The following is a 27,351-nucleotide window of genomic DNA, read 5'->3' on the forward strand; positions in this document are numbered from 1 at the left end:
TTGGTGTCGACTGAAAACAATTAAATGCATAATCAGTAAAAAGGCAGCTAGGAAACGCAAGAAAAAAGTTCTAGGTAAGTGTGTAAAGAAATCCTGTCAACTGGTATTTAACATGAATGTCTTAAGCTAAAAACTTAGTCATTTTAAAAACAGATGCTTCCACCAGAGAACATATTTACACAGTTTTGCAGTAGGAATGCCTTGAGTCACCGTTTCTTTAAAAAAAACCCAGCCAAGCTGGAAATTTCATTCTGTGATACCATAAGCTTACATTTCTTGCACTTTTTACTGAATGTTTTGTCTGTGTGATCTTTTTACCATTTGGCTTGGATGTTAGATGATATATTTTTACAGTACCTTAATCTTTATGAGCATCATCTGGGTTTAAAGACGCTGTTGTGTTTCTGAAGTATAGCAAAACTATCCATTTATGCTGTGTTGATGAGATCAATAAAAAGACCAAAACATGCATGTCCACAGCTAGTGGAGTTTGGCTTTACTGACCTGAATGTAACCATAAAGACTAAAGTCATTGGCATTCAGAAGCTGTGCGGCTGAAACACGAGGTTCTTAATAGGGCATTTGCATATATCCCATGCACTTTAAGGTATCCCACAGTGAAAACTCCAGCTTGGTTGAGTTTTTCTTGCAGATTTTACCTATGGTTTGTCTGTATGACCTTTTTACCCTTTGGTTAAAGTCACTTATTCTTTAGACAGAGGCTTTTCCTCAGGAATTATTTATGCTGTTTCAGTCCACAGTTCCCAACTTTCATGTTTAACTTTCAGCACTAGATATGCTTAACACAGTGCAAAAGTAGGGAAATGAGGCATTTGTGTTAAAACTGTAACACGTTTGTTCAGCATTAGGTGACTCAAGCCACCCCCCAACACACACACACAAGCACTATATAAAATGATTCTACCGCACCTATATGGCTGAATCCCAACTGCTGCTCCAAAAACCTGGCAGTTCCTAAAGAATATAGTGCATCTCAGGATGCAGCAGGAGAACAGACTGCCACAAGAATTGCGTTTTTATTTAGAAATACTAAGGTACTCTATGACCAGAAGCATTAAAACTCCTAGTTGTGGTAGCATGCTTTAACTAGTAGGAAGTTGTGCTTTACTCAGTACTATAAGGGTACAGACTGGTAGACAGTTATGACTACCTGTTTTATCTGGAGAAGTAGTGTAAGACCAGTAGCACAGACGGTCAACCACTGTGCATGTAAAGATTCATATAGATCCCGACAGCACAACTTTGATGGGGTCAGTTTTAAAACCAAAAAAAAAAAAAGTAAAGTCAAGCAGATCACCAGATCAAGGACCCTTACTTTGTGTGTGTCACATTAAAGAATGGTCATAGTTACTTAATCATCTTTGTCACTATACCTTTTCAGCAATTGACACTGGAGGTCATGCTATGCTGAACAACCTTAGTGGGTGCTTTATTATATCTTTTAACTGCTTGAACTAAATAAATCAAGTACCAGAAATAATGTTAGGGGGTATAGAGCTGACGTTATATACAGACTGATATCCATCACTTGATCAGTGCTGCAGCAGCCTTAGCTATATGGGTTACATCACCCACAGGAATGTTAGGGGGTATAGAGCTGACGTTATATACAGCCTGATATCCATCACTTGATCAGTGCTGCAGCAGCCTTAGCTATATGGGTTACATCACCCACAGGATTAGTTGGCCTGATGGGCATCCTCCACATGCCTAAATCACTACCAGCTACAGCAGAACTGGAGGGGAAAAAATCAATGGTTTTGGCATTAAGCCCTTCAGAGCTATCCTGCCAGTGAGATGTGCTCCTGTTGTAGGCTTAAGGCTCAATGGTAAGACAGCATTTCTCTACTGCAGGGCAACTAAGCCCCCTTCAGAGGAAAAAAATTTCCACACTTATTTTTGACATAAACACAACTTTTTTGTGAAACTAATTTAAGCAAGGAAAAATGTTTTATTGGACTGTCACAGTCACTTATTACAGTGAAATGCAACTTTTTTACTTTTGGGGAAAAAAATTGCTAAATTTTATTACTTTTCTACTTTTGTTAGAGTACATTTGGGGCTGGTGTGTGTGTGTGTGTGTGTGTGTGTGTGTGTGTGTGTGTGTGTGTGTGTGTGTGTGTGTGTGTGTGTGTGTGTGTGTGTGTAAAAATACTCTGACTGTTGCTGTCAGTCTTACCCAAGCTTCAGACTTAATTTTCAGCTTCACCGTGCAACAACCTACTGGTTCTTCCTTCTTCCAGCCACAAAAAGAAGAAAGCTTACAGACAGCTTTTGCCATTTCAGCAGGCTATAAATTTGCCTGTCACAAATGAGTGACACAGCCACCACGGTCCAAGGGTTAGATTTGTCCTTGAAGGCTGTTGGACTGCCCTTGCTGGGCAAGGTAGAAACACAGTCTTAGTAAGGAGCAGGGAATGCCTCTCTGCCTAGCCAGGCTGAGATGCCTGACCCCGGGGGTATGTCTGCTTCTAGGGAATTTTTCTGTTATCTTACTTTATACAGAAATTATTTATTAGGCTTATATCAGGCTCTTGACCTTTGTAGTCCTGTTGTTACTGGAAAAGGGAATTTTTAGGTTTCTGAAGATTCCTAGTATACTGAACAGAAAAAGGACTCTGAGGGAACAACTTCACATTTTCTCACCAAAAGTGACAGATTCTGATGAGTTTCTTCTGAAAGCAGAATTTTCTTTTTCTGAAACCATATCCAGAAAGAACCAGTTTCAGTGGTAATATACTGATATTCCACAGTCTTTAAAAATTTTGATTTATTCTCCGGTTCCTCCTGTTCTTTCATGTTTCAGCACCGGATGATATTTTTATTATAGTCTGTAAGTTGCCTGACAATGTATTCTTCTACCACCCCTTATTTTTAGAATTCTGAATTGTCAGGCTCACACATTAAACTTAATGCTTGCATCACTGAGGAAGATGATGGCTATGTTTCACTCTTCTGATGAAAAATCCTCAATGAATAAAAACATTGCATCTGTGCTTTAGCTGATTCATCTTCTAGAGCAGCTGCTACTGGACTGTGAGAAAGTTTGCTTGGTTGTGTGCACAAAATCTACCAGAGGATGTTAAAGATAAAAAGTTGATATCTCCAAAAAGGTAAGAGAGGTTGTTTTTCAACATTTGATGCTGAAGTCCTGAAATAGTGTGATTAGAGAGGGAAGCCGATTCAGAGAGGGTTACACAGATTTTTCATCATTCCTTCTCCAGGTTTGTCAAGCTTTTACAACTGCCTCTACACCATTTTATAAAAAGCAAAACAAGTACACACAAACCTTCTGGCAAGCAGACACTAAAAATAAAGGAAAATACCCCCTTCCCACCCTGGAAAGCCTTTAAAATCTTCCCCAATATCTGGCTCTCCATTTCTTTTTCTTTGACAAGAGATAATCTCAGACAAATGGGTTCTGAAGTTATCCCATCAGGTATACAGATAAGCAGGAATACCTCCTCATCCACCAGATCAAACTATTTTTCCTCCTGTCATTCAGCATCTGCTGACTCAGAGGGTGATGGATGCAGTCCAGACCCCTCAGACTTTGCTTGGGGAGCAATCTATATGGGAGTTAAAATGCAGGGACTTTACCACAAAAAGGACAGACCAAAACAAATGCAAAAAAAAAAGAGATGGCAGTAATAAATGCTCTCAACATTCTCAATGTATGGTCCCCAGGCCTGTTACAAGTGATTACAGACAGCATCACAGTGGTGTGGTACACAAATGTGGTGTGGGGTGGCAGTTTTCATCCTCTGTGCATACAAGCCACAGTAGCCTAGGATACAACTTTTCAGCATAAATTTCACTCTACAGACATCTTACATCTCACAGCAGAATTTTGCGATAGGCAAACACAACCAGGACAGACCCCCATGAATGGAAATTAAAATCAGGGTTTTTCAGGAACTCATCCAGCTGTACGAAACATTAAATTGTCATGATTGAAGGCAAATAAATCTGATAGCTGGAAAAATTCTAGTCTGGGACTTCTTGGAAAAAAGGCCTGGAAAATAGATTAATTTTCATTTCCTTGGAAAGGAATATTTCTGTATGTTTTTTACCCCTTCCACTGATGTCCAGGGTCATTCTGAGGATTCAGAAGAACTATCCAAAGATCATTTTAGTGACTCTGTTCTGGCCCAGGCAGCAGAAGGTGCACCTTCTTTTGTTGACAGCCAAGGGCAATTAAGACAAGCTTCCTTACAGGTTGGACCTGCGCACACAAGGAAGGCATCTTTAATACACACCCCGACTTGAAACAGCAAACTGGGGAAAAGGCTTCATAGTAAAGTATTGCTGCCATGTTAAATGACAACAATAGACCTGGTGAAGTGGCCAAGTGAGTGGCAAAAATGACTGGAGCAAGGGGCAGAGACAGAGGTGGTGTGTTCCACTTGTCAATGCTATGTGTATTATATGCACAGTAAAGTATCTCATTACTCAAACACTGGCATTTTAAGCAGGCCACAAAGAGCCAGCAGAGCAATGAAGGAAAAGATAAAGGGTCAGAAGCAGAGAAACACACAAAGGTAACATGAAGGGAAATGGATGTGGCAGGGAGACAGTTGTTTAAGAATCAGAACACATGTCCATTTTCCAATAAGAAGAGTGGACTAGGATGGTAGCAACAAACATCCGTGTGCAGGGAGGAAAGATGATATAAAGGAAGTAGCAGGGGCAGACATATATTTTGCCTCCCAACACACACAAGCTAGCACTTCCTTCTTGGGTGTGCAAGACTGAATTACACTTGTTCCCACTGCAGAACCCATGCCATTAGTTTGCATCTTTGGTTTATAGGAACGAGTTTCACTGGGCTTGTGATGTAATTTGCTTCAATTAGTTGCTGCACAATGCAGCTGGAACTTGACAACACACTGTAGCTCTTATATAAAATTTCTCTTAATCTGGCTAGCTTAAGGATTCAATCTTTGAAAATTATTCACTTTTTTAAAACTGCACTGCACTCACTTTTATGTTATGTAACCTCACTACGCTACTCTCTTATTACACTTAGTAGGGCAGTAAATACAAGATATCTACGCAAACTTATGCAAATATGGTTGCATGTTTTCTGGTTTTGTAAATTTCTTGTGTTTACTATCTTACGCAAATGAGAAATTGAGCACTCCAAAACTATCTGCTTGAACATAAAAACTAATAGTTAAGCAGTTTTAGATCCACCCCCCCCACATATCAATGTCTCATGAATTCACAGCAATAAGCAAAATACAGTGCCCAAACCTACCCTCCACCCCAAATATTGGTTGTTCTCCTTTCAGCTTTTCCCAGTTAGGGGTCGCCACAGTGGAACTCCGGTCGCTAATGATTGGCAGTAGATTTTTACAGTGCCAAGGTGCCAGCCCGATGCCCAACCTTCAACAAAGGCACGCCCATTCACACATGACTTTTGAATGCCACTCAACCGCGGGGAGGACATGCAGACTCCACACAGAAGGCGCTCCAGCTGAGAATTGAACAGGAGAACCCCACTCCAAATATTAGTACTGACTGAAATACTGGGGCTCTTGATATATTTTTACTTTTCTTTTCACCTCAAGTACATAACAAACAAGCATCTGTTCCACAATGTTCTTATAAGCCAACAAAACAAGTAAATTATTGGAAAAAATATTGCAGTCATTCACCACTGAGAAAAATGATTGCTTGCTTTTTGTCATAAAAATAAACATATGCTAAAATACAGGAGTAAGAAAACTACCTGCTTACTGAAAAACAAGCTGAATCTTGCATATTTAAAACCAGTTGCAGGGCTAAAAGTGCGTCTGCTATACAGGCAGCCAAGTTCCAGGCCTACGTCTCATTACTGCTTAGGAAAACATATAGGTCTAAGCAACAGACACCTCCAAAGCAGAAACGCAAGCAACTTCCATCCCCCAACACAACCCAAATGACACATAGCCCACAGACTCAGTGTGCCACTCAACCACAGCCACTAAGGCAAAACAACATACCCAACACACTAGTCATAGATGACTCTATAGTCAGGTACACTAATGTCCACCTCACCAGGCTAAATAAGGAGAAGGTTACTGTCAGCTGCCTGTCGGGTGCCAGGATCCGCCACATAACCCACGTACTCAGGTCACTCCACAACAAGTACAAACATGACTCTGTCATTGTCCATGTTGGTGTGAATGACCTGAGATGTACCTCCCTGGACTACATGAAAAGAGACATGGAAGAGCTCTCCAATCTTGTAGCCCAGGCAGGTATGACCCTAGCCCTGAGTAGCATTCTGCCATCGCCCAGAATGATACCACAGTACAAGGACAAAATGATTGACTTCAACAATTGGCTAAGCTTCTGGTGTCATTCTAAGAGGATCTAGTATCTGTCTGCTTGGGATAACATGGTCGACAGACCACAATGCTTTGCCACAGATGGCCTGCACCTCTCGCCCCTGGGATTCCGGATACTGGCTTGCTGCCCCATATAGTGCCTTTAGGCAAAGTTCAAATAACAAATTCACCACCATAACAGGAAAAGGCAAGCAAAAACTGAGAGTAATGCTACTCAATGCTAGAAGTCTAAATCTCAAAATGCACTCACTCGAGGCACTGCTTAAAATGGACAGCTTCGATATCTGTGCAGTGACTGAGACCTGGTTCAAGGCTCCAGAGAGCACCCTTGCACTACCAGGCTATAACTCATACCACACGTTTCGGCCATGTAACCTGGACCGAAACACCAAAGGCGGAGGTGTGTCCATATTCATTAAGGATATCCACACCTCCAGGCTAGTTGCACAGCATAATGCATCAGAGGTTATCCAAGTGCAACTAACTCAGGGCAAAACTGCAATCCAAATTGTAGCTTGCTACAGATCCCCCCACCATGCCCCTAGGATTCCCACTCCTCTTTTCTTGATGTACTGGAAAATATTAGGGTTCAACCAAACACCCTAATAATGGGCGACTTCAACTACCCCATCATTAACTGAGAAAACTGCTCGTGTACCAACTCCTTAGCTCAACGCTTTCTGGAATTCATAAACTCCAATGCCCTGGATCAACTTATCCACACCCCCACCAGGGGCAACAGTATCCTAGACTAGTCATTACCAACATCAGTGACCGGTGACCATAAGCTGATCACCCTTGATATCCACATCCCGCCCCCACCCCCCATTAAGGAAACCACAGTAAAAAAATTCTCCAAAGCCAACTTCATGCTTCTTAAGACAGAAGTGGTGAACTTCATGACACCCATGCAGATGGACAATACAGTTACAACTGTTGAATCCTACACAAATGCACTCTAAGCACTTACACGAGTGCATGGATCGTGCTATCCCAAACAGAACCAAAATGCTATCCTCCAAAAAAAAGGAAGCCAATCTGGTGGTCCCCTGCCATAAACAAATTGTACAACAGAAGGAAGAAACTGTTGCAAAAGAGAGTAAAATCCCATGAGTTGAGGAGCTCCCTGGTCAGCCTCAGTAAGAAGCTGAGATTCCTTATAAGATCCTCCAAAGCTAGCTACGAAAACAAAATTGCCACTAATTCCAAGAACAACCACAAAGCATTCTATAGCGATGTTAAGAATCTCAATGGCAACACCCAGATCTGCTCTGAGTTACAGCGCAAAGGCAAAAAACTTACAGAAACAACTGATATTGCCAACATCCTAGCAGACAAGTTCAGTGCTAACTTTACCCCCCTCTCACCCCCTAAAGGGCCCATATCTATACAGGAAGAATGTAGAGTCCCTGTAATCACAACTATGCAGGTAAAAGCTGCACTCTCTAAAGCCAAAAACACAGCATCCATGAGACCGGACAACATCCCAGGCTGCGTTTTACACGAACTTCAGAACAAACTGGCTCCCCACTTAAGCACCAGGTTCAATAATAGCCTCGCATCAGGCTTTGTGCCCACTGAACGGCACACAGCAACAGTTATCCCATTCCACAAAGGGGGAGCCACTACTGATCCCGGGAACTATCGACCTATTAGTCTGACGAGCCTGGTCTGCAAGGCCATGGAACGTATCATGGAACTCATAAACAAAGACATTGGTAACCTCCAAACTCTGGATCCCACCCAGTTCGGGTTTGTGAAAGGCAGATCATGCCTCCTGAACCTGATTGACTTCTTTGAGGCAGTCACCAAAGCCATAGATGAGGGTAAGGTGGTTCACACAGCCTATCTTGACCTCGCCAAGGCTTTTGACACCATCCTCCATTCTGGAATTATAGGTAAACTCACTAAACTAGGTATAAATCCCTACGTCACAAAATGGTTTGCCAACTGGCTCACTGACAGAACCCACACTGTAAAAGTTGCAGACTCCAAATCTGACCTCAAAGCAGTGACAAGTGGAGTACCACAGGGTTCCGTCCTGGGATCTCTGCTGTTTGGTATCTACTTCTCTGAAGTACAGGCTAACACAGAAGGCCTCTGGCTAACGAAGTTCGCAGATGACTGCAAACTAGGAGCCATAGTCAAGTCCCCAAATGATGTGGACATCCTACAGAAGGGCCTCGCTGAGACAGATGCCTGGTGTCAGAGCCATGGCCTCAAGCTCAATGCCAAAAAGTGCAGTGTCATCCCCTTTGGCAAAAACTCCTTACCCATGAACTACCACATAGGCAGCAATCTACTTATCAAATGCGTGATAAGAGACCTTGGGACGCAGGTGGACAGTAGTCTCTCCTTTGATAGTCACATTGCCACAGTAGTCAAGAAGTCCTTCTACATGGCGCACCTCATCATAAAAGGGTTCTCATCCAGGAAAAAAAGAGGTCATTGTTCCCCTCTACTCGACACTCATTAGACCCATTATATAGAGTACAATGCCCCTTTTGGAATGTACCTCACAAGACATCTGCAGCAGCTGGAAAGGCCACAGAAGTGCCTCACAAAGAGGATTACTGGCCTCAAACAAATGCCCTACACTGACCGCCTCAAAAAACTCCAGCTTTACTCCATAGCATATCGCCTACTCCGAGGTGATCTCTGCCTAACATATAAAGTTATGTCAAACCCAGAGCTGTTGGACATGCTACACCTAAAGAAATCCCAATCCCTCTGAACTACGGACCTAAATCTTGTCACCACAATAAACAGGACATGCTGGAGGGATAGATTCCTGTCCCAGAGACTTCCTATACTATCTATGTCAAGCAAAGTTAGTCATTAGCACTCTTCAAGAAAAATCTTGATAAGTGGATGGCAAATAGGAAATACACCCCGGGGATCACTTCTGTGTCTCTGCTCGACAGTGGCACAGGAAAATAACTTTCTTGGGTGGCGTAAGCCAGGGAACCTTGTTGGCTAGGCTTACGTAGGCCCTTGGGCCAATAGCCTAGTACCTACCTATGAACCTGTGAACCTATATACAGCCCAATACTTTCCAAACATTGCATTATACAACCCAACTAGATTTACAGTCGAGACTGGGATAATAGCATCCTACATCATATTAATTCAATCAACAGAAAGCACAGTTATGCAAGTAAACTTAGCATACCAGATTTCCCAATAGATCACTGCTGTAGAAACCTAAGCTGTTGGGGGTTATATCCTGCCAAAGATATGACCCCCCCAGCCAGCTTCACAAAGTTTAAGGGCACCTTCCATGCACTTTAACAGCCAAGAGCTTGAGAGAGCCATATAAAAATGCAGTTAGAATGACTATCTTCAGGGCTTTCTAGTCTGAGGAATGGATGCTACAGCCCTAAAAGGAAAAATTTTGTTAAGAAACAGTTTACATAAACCAGTATAAACTATATCCACACACATGTATGTACAGCCACATGATGGCAACACAACAAAAAACAAATGAGGAGATGGCTACTAGAACAGTGGTCTATTAGAATGTCCACTATTATGGTAAGTTTTCTTATACAACTGTACTGTGCTGAGCATTACATCACTGTTGCTGTACCCTAAGCTGTTAGAGTAGATTATAATACCTTAAAATATAGGCAAGAAGAAAGGTCCTCGCAAATCCTGTTTTGAATCTGGAAAAGGAATCTGTCTTGTAATGTTTGTCAAATGTCTAGTTGTTGCCTGTAGAATACTTAAAGTCCACCCCTTTCCAGAAATCTACAGATGAAGCCAAAGCCATGGTAGAATGACCCCTAACCTTGTCTGGAATTGGCTAGCAAAGGTGATAGAAATGAAAAGAAACAGGAGACATCCATCTGGAAATTTATTACACTGACTTAGCGCCCCGGCCACAACAGCCTTCAAAGAGTACTCTTTGAAGGCTATTGTGGCCGAGGAGCTAAGTCAGTGTAATAAATTTTAACTGTGGATCTGATTCCTGCTGTCGTTTTTTGGATATTCTCACTTGGTCTGCTACTGGTTGTATATCCATCTGGAAATTGTCTGTTTTGTCACTGGTTGTCCTTTTCTCATGCCTTCAGAGGAGACAAACAGCTGATCAGCTTTCCTGAAAGAGTTCTGTGCAAGAAGTATCTGAGCTACCTGCAGACATTATGAGTACAAAGAATTCATTCCCCCATGTTTTTAGAACGTGCAAAGAAAACAAGCAGATTAACAGACTGGCTCAAGGTAAATTCTGAAACCACTTTAGGCATAAAAGAAGGATTTGTTCTCAAAGAAACCTTGTCCTTGTGGAAAATGAGGTATTGTTGACTTGCCTTAAGAGCTTGTAACTCAAATACTCATCTCCTTGAACAGCAATACAGTCCTCCATGTTAAGAACCTCAAATCAGCCCAAAAAGCTAGTTCAGATAGAAGGAGGAGTTAGCTTTTCAAGCATAAAATTAAGATCCCAAGGAGGAACCACTTAATTTCTAGGCAGATAAATATATAAAACCCATTTCAAAACAATTTACTTGTAAACAGGAAGAAAGGGGGGATCGAATGGCATGTGAATCTTGATAGAAGAGTAAAAAAGGTCAGAGGATAGTAGCTCATGCTATCAAGAACCAGAGGCAACCGGGCCTTAAAAGGGTCCTGGTTTTTGGATGGTCACCAACTAGAAAAGCTTTTCCATTTGCATGTATATAATTGCCTAGCAGCAAAATAGCCTCTTTCAGTACCTGCTGCACATCCTCAGAAAAAGAGTGCCTAAAAGGCATCAGAACGCCATTATTCAAGCAGTCAGCAGAAGTGATTTCAGGTTGGAGTGTATTAAAGAACCCTTTGTATTGTGTGAATAAATCCACTCTGCGAGGAAGCCTGTGATAATTGCCCATGGCCACTTTCAAAATAAGGGAGAAAGTACAGTAATGCAAGTTGCACCTACTAAAACAGTAGATGTTTTGCTTCCTCACTGCTGTAGTAGCCTTTGGTTAGTTGGGTTTTATCATGTCAAGAATACAACTATCCAGCTTCACAAAGTTCTGGCTCCCTCCCACACAGACATTGACTGCCAACTGGCTATCCCATTGGAGGGAAGTCAGCAGACATAGTCTGAACAACTTTATGATCTCCTGAGACAGATATTATATTTTTTAGATTTTCAAATGAGTTAATAGTAATAACTTACATCCCAATAACTAACTATATACAGAAGGACAATAGAGGGTAGGTGCAGCTACTGCAGCAATGAAGAATTCAAATATCTACTGTTATGATAAGTGCAACTTACACAATTGTTAATCATTATCACTACTGCAATAGCCTTTGGCTATTTGGGTTAATTACCAAAGCCTAACAAACCTGGGAGGTGGAGGAGGGATACAGGTCCAGGAGCCCATGGTGAATGGCCCTAGCAAAGCCAGAAGTGGACCTGGAAAAGGAATTTGTTTTTAATGCTTTGGCTAGCCACCTGGTGGGGTGAACTCTGGCTCTAGATGATTGTCATTGTTGAAGTGGCACCCAGACCCAATGTGCAAAGATGGGGAAAAAGGGGCTGTAGATGTAGCTGCCTCTAGAATACTTCTACAGTACAGTTCATTTGTAGCATGTCATTATAGACACAGCCGGATCCAGCTCTAGGCGACCTATGCAGTTGCCTAGAACCCATTGGTTGGGGGGGGGGGGGCTGCCACAATATTTAATTTTTAATTAAAAATTTAAATTGCATTTCTTCAGGAACACACACTGCATCTGTGCATGCATCACACACACGCCACCAACACATATCTACTTTCCTGTCGTTACTTTTCTGCGTGCATCAACCACTGCACATCATTTCTGTTGCTGCTGCTTCTTTCCATACACAGAATTTAAACTTGTTTGCTGACGAGAACAATGTTCCTTTGGTGTGTGTAAAAAATGCCCTAGTTAGAGATGACAGGTTAGTTAACTTACTCAGGCTAAAACCTGTACCATGGTTACAGGAGACAAAACCCTGCCCTGAATCCATTACACCAACTACCAGACTACTCAAGGAATTGCAAGTTTCAGTGCACGTTCAAGGAATTGTGAGCGTCAATGGAAGAGAAGTTTGATGTTGCTCATGCCAAGTCTGTTTTGAATATGCAATTGCTTTGTTTAGCAAACAGCCATCTGAGTTTGTGCTGTAGAATTTGAAAGCATTGTTAGTAGCACAACAAGTAGCATGCTTGCCTTTTGTGCACAAGGCTGTGGGTTGTACTTCTACACCATGTAGATGGATACAGTGTACTTCAAGGGAGGATGGGTCTGCTGCACTCCTGAGTCTGTCCTCCTTTAGACGAGATGTCTAGTAGCTATGAACCTGTTGTGAGTTTGTCAGCCATTCCTTATTGTAATATCATTTTTTTAAAATGCAACATAAGATTGACTGATGAAACATTGAAATGTAAAGTTGTTTAAAGATCTCTAACATGGAATTAGGTTCATAGGTTCAATGAATGCTGAATATAGTGGAACAATGACTTCCTTGGACCTAGATGCCATACCTTTGTTTATAAGACGCACAGTATAGAACAATTTCCTCATTACTGCAGTCATGTGATGGTCAAAGGGTAGATTACTGTTTGTGTGTGCCGCCAAGTCCCTGACTACAAGGACAGCGGTTAGGTGTGTGTTGTCAATATGGTAGTTACCAGGGATGGAGGACTCCACAAAGGATACTATTACGGATTTCTTGGCATTTACTTTTATTCCATGTCTCTGGCACCAGTTATTCGCCTGTGTCAGCCTTCCTGGAGAACATGTGTGGGATTCAATGGCAGCTCCTAACTTGCAATCATCTGCAAATTTAGTTAGTCAGAGGACATTGACATTGGCCTGGCTTCTGAGAAGCCAATGCCAACAATGAGCAGTCCCAGGACCTATACCGGACGGACTCGGCTTGTGAATGGGCTCTTTGTAGAGGTGGACTCCCCAATTCCAGCTTCCTGGGTCCTGTCTGCAAGCCAGCTGGCTATCTACCAGGTGGCATAAGGGTTTGCACATAACCTCTTAAGTTTGCCAACAATGCCCGAGTGGGGGACTGTGTCAAATGCCTTGGCCAGATCAAGGTAGGTAGTGTGAATCATTTTGCTCTCATCCCATACCTCTCAACCTCTTAATGCAAAAAATCTGGACAAAGCTTGACAAAAGGGGTACAAATAGGGACATATTTTAAATATTGCTCTAATAAACACATAAATTTGCTAGAGTAACGGGATTTATTGACTCATCCATTGATTTTGGTGACCTTCTCAAAGAAGTTCACTAGGCTGAGGAGGCATGACTTGCCCTTGATGAAACCAAATTGGGTTGGGTCCAGTACCTGGAAGTTTCCTATGTCATTATTGATCATTTCATGAATTGTATACACGACTAGTGAGACTTATGGGTCTGTAGTTTCCAGGGCCTGTAGATGGCCCACCTTTGGGCAGATAAATGATGGTTGCTGTTCTCCATTCATAAAGCAAGAAGTTAAGTTGGAGGCTATAGTTAAATATTAATTCCAAAGAGCCTGAGATCATGTTTCATGCTATTTAGAAGGCATGCTTATTCAGATGACTTTTACTTCTGTAGAGATTGTGCACAGACTGACATTGGTGGATTGTAATGACAAAAAAGTTACCATGGCCTTTTAAGATTGAAATGTTCTGAAATGGATGGTTTTGTCATTACTGGTTCATATGTCTTGTTTCATTGCTTACTGGAAAAAATGTTCAAAATTTAAAACACGCAAGTGGTGCTGTACTACACAAGGAATATAATTTAATACAAATCAGGAAAGTGAGTCAAAGAACACATCATTTATGCATGGTGCTAAGAATGTGTGCAAGGGGCAAAAGTAAACAATCCACCACTGGCCTGATGCATTTTCTTTGACTGCGAGTTCCAATGCAATTTCAATAAATGCAAGTTTCAGAGGGAGAGTTTACAGTTTCTGTCAAGTCTGTTTTCATTGTGAGATTATATTGTTTTGTTTAGCAAATGGCTATTAGTGTTTGTGCTATAAAATTTGAAATAAAAGTTTTAAATTAAATCCAAATATCTGTAATCATTGTAGAAGTAAAGAAAAAAATAATATACAAACTGATAGGTTTGAACAGAGTTTATGCTAAATGGAGAGAAATAGCCAAGTAATGGAACATGAATGGCTGTTGTGTGTGTGTGCGTGGGGGGGGGTGAGCCTTTACCCTGCCTAGGTCCCCATTTGACCATGATATGGCTCTGATTGTAGAGGCCAAGGCTCTAGTACAATGTGCCTCGATACTTCCTAGAATAGATCTGCCATGGAGGGAGTAATAAAAAGCAATAGCAGAGGACAATCATCTTGAAATAGTCTGTCATGACACAGGCTGTCCTTATTTTGTCCTTTCTTTGTCCTGTTATAATTAACAAATAACTGGTCTGCTTTTCTAAAGGACATAGTTCTGTCACGATAGTACCAGAGCTGCTTATGCACATCCAGAGTTTGTAGAATCCTCTCTCATTGGTTCTGGGGATCTTGACTGAATCGTGCCATCAGTCTCTTTGTGTTCTAAGTAAACTTGAGGCATAAATGAGGGATTTGTTCCTAATGTGACCATATCTCTTTGAAGAGCAGATAGAGTTCAATCATCATGAGAACTTGCAACTCAGATACGCTTCTTGCAGAGAACACAGCAAAAATTAGTAGTCTTCCATGTGATGAATCTTAAATCAGCCCAATTTGCTGGATTATAGTCGACTTTTACAGAACATAATTAAGATCTCAAGAAGAAGCCATCTATTTTCTAGATGACCTAAGATTTAAAACCCCTTGGGCAAGGATGCAGAAATGGCCTCTAGATGAACATTAATAGAGGAATAAGAAAGACCAGAGGAAAGTAACTCTCACAAATATTTAAGAACCAGTCCTAGTTATTGCTTAAACACCAAATGGAAAATATTTTCTACTTACAATTACAAAAGATTTCCTACATGTAGGCTTTCTTACCTCCTTTAGTACCTGCTGCAAGTCCATAAAATAAAGGCCTAAAAGGTATAAGAACTGAATTACCCAGGCAGTTGGCTGAAGACGTTTGGGACTGGGGTGTATCAAACGCCCTTTGTCTTGTGCAAGTAAAGTCAATCTGTGAGGGAACTTGTAGCAATTCCATAAGAAGGGAGGACCAATGTTGCCTAGGCCAAAACGGCATCACCACAGTGACTCTGGAGAGTCCGTCTGAATTTTCAGAATTACCATGGAAAGGGTGAAAATACATAAAGGAACATCTCTGATCAAGGGGAATGAGAATAAATCTGGTTTCAGGCCTGCCTACAAGGAATCCAGCTGTAGACATTTTAGTTGTCTGGTTTGAAAGGAGTCAAACAGATGTATCTGCAGTGTTCCCACTAGAATATAAAATAATTAAGGGGGTCTTCATGAGGATCTTTCCTGGTTCTGCACTGCTTATCCACAGTATATTCTGCTCTTGATGGAATGCAAGATGCTTAGAGTGTTAAGTGATATTGAAGAGTTACCTCCCAACTCAAAGCCAGCCTGCACAGAAGTAAGACCTGAAGTAGCTACCTAGAGTAGAGTTTAAAATGTCAGACCTTACTTCATTAGCAAACCTTTGGTTATGTATCTAGAAATACTCAAAACTCTAGCAGTGGCCCTAGACACTATCTGCACAATATTAGAATATGACTCCAGTAAGAGCTTTCTCTCAAATCTATCTACACAAGAATTCTGCATGCTAAAGTAGAAGAGTAAATTCTCTTACCAAAACTGTCCAACACCTTACCTTTTTTATCCACAGAAGGGTTAGTATAGACAAAGTCTGTTTCCAGCTAGCAAAAAAGCAAAATGGCTGCTGCATCAGATCCAAGAGGAAAAAACAAAACTTTGTTAGCTTTTGGTACTTTATAAAGTATACCTGCCTTTTGAGGAGGGCTGAAGGCAGAGAGTGAGGGTTATTACAGTCAGCATTTAACACATCCACCAAGGTTGGCAAACCTAGGAGGGATGGGTATGCTATTTAGCACATCTACTTGCAACATATCTCATAATTTCAGGGGGACATCCACTGGTTCTCACAAAAATACATATTCATCCTGGAAAGTTTCAGGAAAGGAAAACTCCTCCAAAGGAGCCGATGAGGACATTTCTTCCAAATTAGAAGTATTAGGCTTGGAAATCCCCAGGAGAAGAAGCCATTTCTCCAACAATGTCAGAATCCTCAAACTTTTTTTTTTTTGGAGTCACACTCATTCAATTTCAGACTTCCATGACTACCAGCCTACAAAAATCTCCTGGCTAAGGTACAGCAATAATCAATGAACATATACCATGTCCTCTGATGAGCAATGTCTAACCTTTTGCTTTTTCTTTGCAAGGACCTCCCTGGAATAAGCCCAACTAGTGGATGACACTTCACCCCTGTCAACAGGGCTCTTTACCTAGCCACCCCTGTCAACAGGGCTCTTTACCTAGCCACCCCCAAAAGAACCTCTCAGAGTATCTCCCAGACCCAAATATGATGGCTCTCCCAACTGGACGCTGGAACAGTCATAGAAGATGTGGCTGATCCCTGCTCCATGTATGCTGAAAAGGCTACACCAGAGCAACCTAAACAATAAGTGATTGGTTTGAAGCACAATGGTCAGACTCTACAGAATCCCCCACCAATGGCTGAGGCAATGTCTGAGCCCATGATGGTGGCAAGGACTAGATTGTGTTGCTTTTTCTTTACTTGTATGGCTGTAGAAGAACTAACAGGCATGGACTAAGTATCCATGCTGTTACCAAGGATGAAGCTGGATTGCAGTAAGCACTGCTGGAGGAGTCTGTCAGAAGGCAAATTGTGAAACAAGTGCTCGCAAGTAGCATATACATTTACACTTCCTCAAACAGCCCCACATCAAAAGGAAAAGTACAAGCAATACACAAAAATCCTTGTCAGAACTCAAAGTCCCCTTTCTGAAGTGCACTGATAGAAAGAAGTGAAGGTAAGTTGTCAAACTGTACACAAGCAGTCAACATACAAACAAACATTTCCTGTCCTGTAAAATGCTGGACAATCCTTAAAAACGTACACATGCAAAAAAAGTTAAAAGTAAATTTTTACCACAAAATTAGTCCCCCGATTCTCAAAAGAAGCCCTGTTCAAAAAATAGCAGTCCTCAAAAGGAGACTTCTGACATTGTAAAAAGTACTGTTTTGTAAAAAAAAAAAAAAAAAAAGTACAGTTTTTCTTAACAGGAAATACCACTTCTAGCCAGAAAATAACTTTTATATTTTCTTAAATGAGCAGTAATTTGTGTGGAACAGTTCCCCTCTTGGGACTTATCTGCCAGAAATGAAGCCTGAAGCCAACTGCTGCTCTTGTGTAGCCTCAGAACCGAGGAAGTAAGAAAATATTTAAGTTGTCTACAGTGTAACTGTTGATTTCCCTCCAAGATGCGGTTCAATCAAGTAGTCAGAGTGTGGGTGCGGGAGAGAGATATGAATTTGTGAAGCTAGCCAGCTGTTGCATCATGGGAGGGATACAAACCAAATAGCCAAAGCCTATAATAGTAAGGATGCTGAACCTACATTGCTGCTTGGGCCAAAAGGTTGTCACTACCACCATTTCTGAGGACTCCTCCTGATCTTTAGAAGAACCCTTGGTATCAGTGAAAAGGGGGGAAAGCATACAGAACATTCCTATCCATGGGTATAAAAAGGTTGCTTGCAAGGAGTCCTGGAGTAGAATTTCTTCAGCTGTCCATTTTGAAAACAGACAAACAGATGTACTGAAGATTGTCCCCACATCTGGATCAATTCCTTGAAGACCCCTGCATGTACTTTTTATTTGTGAGGGACTGTCCTGGCCCTGCTCAGCTGGTCTGCTATAATATTTTGGTTGGGTGGAATGTACGAAGCTTGCAGAGTCCAACTAGTAGAGTTGCTACCTCCCAGGCCCTCAAAGCATGTCAACAAAGGGAGTAACACTGGTACCACATCACTGAAAAAAGACTGACCCCAAGGCAGTTGTCCATAACATGCAGAGCTCCTGGAGACCAGAGACAATTTCAAGGCTTTCAAAATATGTATTACTGCCATGATATTATTATTAACATTTATGTGTTTTTACCTGTCCTGTTTGTTCCTCAGACATTGCACTTCCCATGTTTTGAGAATGCCCTCCAAGCAATGTCTGCAGTACCTCTTGTGAAAGACTCAAAAGGAGGTAAAAATGAGAAGGGGAGACCTGAACTGACAGAGAAGTGGTCCACCCACCACAGCACCTCCCTTCTTATAAAGACCAAAGCTGGAATATGAAAATAAATGGAGTGTGAATGTGGAGTCCAGATTGACCAGAGATAGGGAATCATGAAAATCATAGAAGCCATGTATCCCACAATCCCAAGAAATTCCTTGGCAGATAGAGAGTCTTTTTTGAAAAATCTCAGGAAGAAAAGCTCTTCCCAAGAGAGAATCTAGAAGAAATCCTCGGAAAACTGTTGTGTGAGAAGGCATGTGAGATGATTTTACCAAGTTCACTTCAAACTCCAGACTGAAAAGGAGTTTCTGAACACTTGTCAAGGACTCTTGACAACTGGAAAAAAATTCTGCAAATGTAAAGCAATCATCTACATATGGAAAATGCACTGTAGTCTGCAATAAGCAATTACAGGAGCCAAACACTTTGTGAATATTCATGTAGACAGTCTAAAGGGTACGAGACAGCTGATGGTGCAAGCCAGATAAAGGAAATCTTAAGTAGCATCTGAAATATTTACAAATGGGAATTTGATGGTAAGCATATTTAAGTGTAGCTTTACCATGAAAGCTCGTGTTGGGATAAGAGGCAACAGGGTTTGAAGGGATAACATTTTGAACTTTAGGACCTTGATAAAAAATATTGAGAAAATGAGAGATCACTGGTCTCAAAGTTCACTCCTTCTATGGCATCAGGAAAAATCCTACAATAAAATCCTTTACCCATCTGATAGGAAGGCACTGTTTTTTTGACACCCTGGGATAACATTTGTTCCAGAACTGGCAGAAACAGGGTTATTTGTTTACCTTGCAAGCAGGAATCCCTTGAAAAGGAGGTAGGGAGTCCCACTGCCAAATGCACCCTTACTGAATGAATTTCAGAATCCATTTGTCCAACAATCTGTTGACACTGAGATACATATGTAGATTCACAGAAGTAGAGAGATTGCCAGGGTGGAGGTAGTGTGAAGATGCAGACAGTCACTAACTTTTGGACTGTCCTTAGTTTCCAGAGTTTTTCCCTTTCTTTTTAGGGCATCCTTGCCATTACTTTTTTAAAATCATGTTTACTGGTACCTTGCACTTAAATTGCTTTTTAAAAAAGGAAGCAGAGGTGGAAAGAATTTTTATTTTCCTTAAAAAAGGCTGGAAGATTTGTGTTACACTTGAATTAACTTTCCTCGCACAAATATTTTAAGAACCCCAACTGCAGAAGGGAAAAAAAAAACAGATCATTCTTGTCAAGAGAATTTAAAACCTCATTTTAACATCATCTGATAAATTTTGAGAACACAACCATGCAGATCTTCTCATGGCTGACCCAGAAGCAGCAGCTGGGACACAGTGTCAGCACCATCATAAGAATGCTTTAAGGAATGTTTAACTTCATGAGAAGCACATAAAATTGAAGAAATTCAAAGAATCACTTACCTCAGGAAAAAAAAAACTGTCAATAGTCCATCTTTTTCCAAGTTCTCAAAATACAGAAGTAAAAAATGTGAGCCTGGCAGTTTACACTTTCTTCCCAAGTCTAAAGAGGTTTCCCCTCCTTGTCAAGGGAGTGGGATTAGCATTACCAATATGTTTAGCCAAAGCAGTTTTAGTTGAATAAAATCAATAAAGAATCTGCTTTCAGATCAGAAAACAGGTATTTGCAAGTCCAAGGTACCTTGTATAACCTTTAAGACTTTCTTCAAGCAGAAAGCAGAGTACAAAAGAGTAGTCCATTTAAAATCACTACACTAGCTAGCAAATCTAGGAGACTCTCACTCTTAGACCCTCTCTGTAAGAGGAATAAAGATACCTTGTTGAAGTTCCCAGAAGTTTATTTAGTTAAGTAGGTAGATGGACCAACTGCAGAAAAAACTCCATCAAAAGCAGATAATATAGGAGGAACAATTTGAGATCATGGAATATCAAACTGTAATAAATCATAGTACTTTTGCCTTGAAGTAGGATTTTCATTTTGTGTCCTTTGAAATAACCAAGTCTCAGAAAATGATAGGTCTTATGAAGGAATTCCAAAGCAACACTTTCCTTGGAATCAGAATCTTTTTCAGCTCGTGAAGAAATCCCTGAAGTACATTCTCCCTCCAATTACAATTCATAACTGAAAATCACAGTCAGAAAGCCAGGGAACTCTTTCTGCCAAAAGAGGAATTAGTGAAATTAAAGAAAGAAGTCAGCACTCTAGCAAAGCTTTCTTGTCCACAGGAGAAGAGATGTTTCTAATTTTCTGTTTTCTTTTCCTAGGGACACCCCTGGAACAAAGACTGAAACCAAGGTAGGCACACCATTTGGAACTCGGGCTCTCTTCTTTATCAGTTTGACAGATCTTCACCCACTCCCTCCCTTGACACCAACAAGAGTGGTTCTCCCCATGCCCAGAGAGGACATCCCTACAGAACCAAGGATGTATCTAATTCCCCACCCCCTTAGCTGTTGTACGTGCTAAACTAAAAGGGACCAGGAGAAAATGAGTGTTCCAAGGAACCAGGTCAGGCCACAGCTGTCTCACCCATCGGCAGCTGAAGCAGCAAATGAGTCAGCCTAACACCCAAAGTCTCCCCACCATCTTTATTCTTCTAGCAGACAGGAGAAGGAAAACTAAGACAACCAGTAACTGTTCACCTGTTTCACCAAGAAAGGAGCCTAGTAGGCAGGTAATGATGCCCAGAAGAGTTAAGGTGTACAAGAATGGAGAGTTTGTTACAGTGACAGTCCCCCCCCCCCCAAGTGCAAACTCCTGTCCCTTACTCACAAAAGTCTAATAAGAAGAAAATGTGTAAAAGGCCTGTTACTGCTCTCTGTAACAAAACCAATTTTCCCTAGCTAAAAATAAGATATTTTATAGAGAGAGAGAGAGAGAGAGAGAGAGAGAGAAAAGCAAGCAAACACCAATTTTCCTCAGAAAAATATAGTGGAAGGTTTTCCCTACAAGGATTTTACCTGCCCAGCATTGAAGAATCTCTAGTCAACTTCAAGTACCACAAAGCCTGCACTTTGGAGGCAAGACAATTCCATGGATTTTGGCATTCTGTCTTTATACGCAGCTTTTCTCAAGCTCCTGGAAGTTAATGTGCCCCTAAGACTTAACAGCCAACCGGTTGGTCATATCCTTGGAAGGACATAACTACTCCCCAATAGCTTAGACTACCACAACAATGATCTAATGTGGATCACACTATTTCTATAAACAGACATGGATCAGGAAATAGAGACTAGGTGTTTAAAAAAGGCATACCTGTAGTATAGTTTAGTAGATACATGTAGCCATTGTAAAGCATTCTTAATAGTGCTAACAAGTGGACAATTTATCTTTAGCCTTACATATATTTTAATATGTTAGTTATTAAATTAATTAAGGAATTTCTTCTTTAATGTTTATGTATTTACTTATTTGTGCTAACGGTCTAACTTGAACATTTAGAGGGGTTTATATGATTAGTTAAGACTATCAATTTCTGAATTTTGACAACTGCACTAAATACTCATTAGTGAAGACTGAGGAAAAATAATCAAGACAATGGGTCTGGTTTGACCATATTTAAAGAAAATGGATAGTTGGTATGACGGCTGACCTGATCCTCACAGAAACTGATTTGTAATGGAAACTGATTTGCAATGATCTCTTGAGGGGGTCCTGCTTTTTAATTTCTCCAAGACTTTTGGTTTTCTAATATCATGATGGGAATGGGCCTCATTCCTAAGTCAAAGTATGACTGAAGTTCATGAAATTGGTATTGTTTTGATCTTTGTTAGCCAGAAGTGCTCTTCGCAGCACCCACAATGTGCCCAGAATTGGTACAGATTTACAAGTATTGGTAACATATCTAAATATGACTGTATATTCCTTTTATGAGACCCATTGCTCTTACTACTATTGGAACTGTCTGGCTATCCTTCTTCCACAGGGCACTCGTTTCTGCCTGCAAATCCTGGTATTTTATGACTTTGTACGCAAGATACTAATCACTGGGTGTAGCAATTTCAATGATCAATGCCACTTTTGTTTTTTCCTGGACTACTATATCTGGTTTTCTCAGATATATTCTGTGAACTGTTGGTAAAGGGTAATCTCATGTGATATAAGAATCATGCTTTGTGGCTCACATTTCTAATGCTTCTCAGCTACTTCGATATTATAATGTTTACAAAATCCCCAATGCAATCAGTCTTACCACATTGTTATGCCTTTCAGTACGCAGGCCTTCTGACATTAGTGTATCACACCCAGCAAAAAGATGTGCGACTGTTTCCAATTCTGTTTTACAAAACCCATATTTGTCTGGTTCTCCGACACGTTCAATGGACTTTGTACACCAATGTGGAAGTAGTCCACTATCCTGGGCTGCCAATATTAACCTCTTCTCTTTTGGTTTATATTCACCTTTCTTTAACCATTCCTACAATAGAGTTTTATGTACCTGCAACTATAAATTTATACATTTTTCCACATTTTTTTACCCTCTCACTTGCTCCTTCACCTTATATTCTTTTTGTTTTTTGGCACTTTCATTTTCTGCCTGATTTATATCTACTTCTGGTTCAGTTTCCATTACTGCTTGACACTGACATGTTTCTGCTAAACTAAGTAGGGAAGTAATATTAGACTTGTTCTCTTGTTTTAAAACTTAGTCTCTATGTTTGGATCTTGTCAGGTCAGCAGATAAGTATGCCGTCCTACAACTGCCAATCTACACATGGTAATCAATTTCAAGGAGGCCCAAACCTCCTCCAGAAAAGGAAATATATAATCTTGGTATACACTATTTTTATAAATCACTTGATAAGCATGAAGCATTTATCTTGTTTTCCTGACTCGCTGATACAATACCTTTTGGAGACAGTCAATCAACCCAAAACTAAGTTAGAACACGAAGAGCAAATTAGGTTATTGCTTGGACTTTGTTCCTAGATATCAGAGCTGTTTTCAGTATTCATTTTAGTCTTCTAAAAGATTCCCAAGTTTTATTCACATTTATTCAGATTTTAACAGTTCCCAAATATTTATACACTCCCTCTTACTCCAAGTTCTTTTACATTACATCCCTGTCCCAGACTGATTTTCTTGGTGCAGCAGCATTCTTGCTTTAAAGGTTGCTTTTGCACATTTATCAAGACCAAATGACATTCTTGTATCATCTGAGAAAGTTTTGACCACTTGCAGTTGTGGTTTCAGTTCCACACCTGATGAACTATACACTTTTAAAATCATCCACAAAAAGATAACAGAAACCTTTAAACGTTGTTTTCTGGGAGCCAAATTATACCCATGGCCTAATTTATTAAGTAGACAGCTTAATGGGTTACAGGCAAAACAAAAGAGCAGCAGTGACAGAGTCACCCAGGAATATCCCCCTTTGAATGTTTATTCCTGGAATAATAAATGTGTCCTTTTATAGTGTGGTTTAACTGCAAAGTGATTTGCCACTGTTTCATGGTTCCTGGAATGTAATCGATCAATGTAGGGTGTATCTTATACATTTGTAAGCACTCTTATCCATGAAGGTGGAATGCTCTCAAATGCCTATTTTTATAGTTATCCAGCAATGGGTCAGAAGTTGGAGATTTCAATATTATTTTGACCTTTGTAAAGAGGGAGAATAATAGTTATGTACTTACCATAACTTGGTATCCGTGTTAACCATAGTCATCATTCATAACAAATGGGTCTAGGATCCGACATCGGATCCGAGCTGGTACACTTATACAACAGCTTAGCTCAAGCTCCTCCCCTCCCATAATGCTCTGCTGCCCTATAACCCCTCAGATAGAGTTTGCCCTGAAGAAAGAAGACAGACAGAAGAGACCTGCCACCAGACAGTGTCTACCAAAATCCTGCCAATCCCTCAGGAAGGGGGATGGAGGGTGGGACCGTGATGAATTGTGACTATGGATAACACAAATACCAAGTTATGGTAAGTACATAACTATTAAGCTGATGCTATGCTAGTCACCATTCATCAAGTATGGATCAGAGTCCCCAGCTACCCAACATTCTCGGGTGGCCTCAAGGAAGGACATGCCTAAGAACAGTGGAGCCAAAAGAAGCACTCCCCCCTAGAAACTTGGTCAAGTTTGTAATGAGAGATGAAGATACAAGTAGAGGACCAAGTTGCCACTGCACAAATGTCATCCAAGGACTGACAAGCTACAAAGGCAGCTGAAGTAGCCACTGACATGGTAGAATGAGCCTTAACTGGTCCAGGCAAAGGAGAACCACATGAGGAATATAAGAAATGCACTGAGAAATCCAACGGGAGATAGCAATTTTCGAAACAGCTTGGCCTTTCCCGTTGACTGAAAATGCCACAAACAATTGGTCTGAGAGACGAAAAGGCTTAGTTCTGTGCAAACAGAAAGAAAGCCGTCAATGAACATCTACTGTAGGTAAAATGTAACCTCCCTTATTCGGATAATTAGGGAAGAACGCTGGAAGTTGGATAGACTGAGATTTGCTTCAATGGCCACTTTTGACAAAGGAAGGGTTGGGTTTCAAAGCCACAATACCTTTATGAAATATCAAGTAAGGAGGTTTAATGGTAAGAGCCTGCAATTCTGATACTCTCTTTGCTGAAGTTATTGCCACTAAAAATGCAGTCTTCCAAGAAAAAAAAATTTGAGGTCACAGGATGCAGCAGGCTCAAAACGGGGCCCTAGTTAGAGACTGCAGCACCAAAGCAAGATCCCACGGTGGAGAAGGGTCCATGACTAGAGAACACAACAAAAAGACATCTTTCAAGAAGGCTTTACAGAACCTTATAAGAAGAGAATGTAGGATTCATTATCGAGATAAAACTTAGAAATTGCTGCCAATTGAACTCTGATCGTAGAGAAACTAGTGCCCTCCTGATAAAGAAATGCCAAGAAAAGAAGAATGTCAGAAACAGGAGCTGAAAATGGATCAAAATTCCAAACCTTAGCCCAGACAGAGAATCTCTTGAATTTATTTCTGTGAACTCTCTTGGTAGAAGATTTTTGCAAAGAAAGGATAATTTCCTTCACAGGGGAAGAAAGTCTGGACTTTGCAAGAATCATTGGAAGTGGACAAACCAAGCTGTCAAATGGAGGGTCTGCAAATCTGGAAGTGGCTGGAGCAACAGGCTGAAGAGCAGATCCGGCACCGGATCCAGCACCCAAGGGGGGGTTGGCTTCAGATGAGACCACAGAACAGGGAACCACACCTGCCAAGACCAAAAGGGGGCAATGAGGATCAATTGCGTCTGGAAGCATCTTGCTTTCTGAAGAACTCTCAAAATTAAAGGTAAGGGTGGAAAAGCATAAAGGAGATCCAGAGGCCAATCATGAGTCAGAGCGTCCCTGGGGGACTCCCCTTCTGGCTGGATCAGGGCGAAGTAGCTACTGCATTTGTGGTTGAGAGGGGAAGCAAACGATCGCAGTTCAGTTGGCCCCTCATGGAAGATCTGCTTCGCCACTGAAGGATTCAGGGACCACTCATGAGGGGTCAGAATGGTCCTGCTCAGCTTGTCTGTCAGCACATTGGATGCGCCGGGAATGTACATTGCAAGGAGAAAGTGCCCCGAGGACATCACCGACTCCCAAACCCTCATGGCCTCACGACAAAGCAGATAAAACATGTACCACCTTGTTTATGTACCACACAACAGCCATGTTGTCTGCGTGAACTGCTATTGTCCCCAGAAGAAGGCAGTCTTGAAATGCTTGCAAAGAAAGAAGGACTGCTCCCATCTCCAGAACATTTATGCATGGGACCACGTCCCTTGGACAGTCTTCCAATGGAATCCCTCCACCTTAGAGGGAAGTGTCCGTGGTCACCATGGCCATCGGAACTGGGGGAGAAAAAGACCTGCCTGCTAAGAGGTCCGGAGAGTGCATTCACAACAGAAGTCTCCGACAAACTGGAGTGAGCCGAATAGGGGGCGACACAGGCTTAGAAAGGGTGGACCACTGAACTTGAGACTGAATAAGAAGCAGGCGGAGAGGAAGAGCTGCAATCTTCGAGGTAGTGTCCAGGTAAGAGCCTATGATTTTCATCTGTTGAGATGGGGTCAAGGGAGAGTTGACAAGATTCACTGTTATCCCCAACTGATTAAATAAACAAGTAGACGCAGAAGAAAGTGTGTGTTCTCCATCAGCTGATGCTGTGGGAGAGCTATAAAGAGCCAATCATCGAGATAAGGAAACACCTGAAATCCCTGCAGCCCGAGATGAGCTGCCACCACTGCCATACACTTGGTAAACACCCGGGGGGTCTGTGGTGAGTCCAAAGGGCAGGCTCTGAACTGGAAGAGATTGGCTCCCACGCGAAAACGGAGAAATCTCCTGGACCGTCTATTTTGATAAGATCGTACATGTCCTGGAAATCCACAGAACACATCCAGTGCAGAAGGAGCACAATGGACTGTGCAGTGACCATCCAGAACTTCGACTTCTTGACTGAAAGGTTCAACTGACTGACATCCAGAACCAGACGCAGGTCCCCTGTTTTCTTTGGTACCAAAAAGAAGCAGGAATAGGTTCTGGTTCCTCTCTGTCCTGAGGGGATCTTTTGGATGGCTCTGTTTTAAATGAGATTGGTCACCTCTAAAATCAGGCTCTCCCTGACTGGGCAGTACGTCGAGGAGAATTCCGCTTTTCAGTAGGGGGTTGTAAAAGGCTATACAGTATCCCCTGGATATAATTTTTAGCATCCATTGATCAGTTGTGATATTTGCCCAGGCCGAAGGGTGCAAAGATAAACGACCCCAGACTGCCTCCAGGGAGGGGCAGCTGGGCAACATCTCAAGGGCA

The 27,351-nt window shown here is 41.4% G+C and overlaps 1 protein-coding gene across 1 annotated transcript in view; it reads right to left on the reverse strand.

The window, feature by feature from the left end:
• LOC122806963 (D-beta-hydroxybutyrate dehydrogenase, mitochondrial-like) overlaps positions 1 to 27,351 on the reverse strand; it is a 411,496-nt gene that overhangs the window by 365,779 nt on the left and 18,366 nt on the right. The gene's annotated exons all lie outside the window — the stretch shown is intronic.

Source organism: Protopterus annectens, chromosome 7.part0 (genome assembly GCF_019279795.1).
Source record: "Protopterus annectens isolate FY-2018-M chromosome 7.part0, PAN1.0, whole genome shotgun sequence".
Classification (NCBI taxonomy): Eukaryota; Metazoa; Chordata; order Ceratodontiformes; family Protopteridae; genus Protopterus; species Protopterus annectens.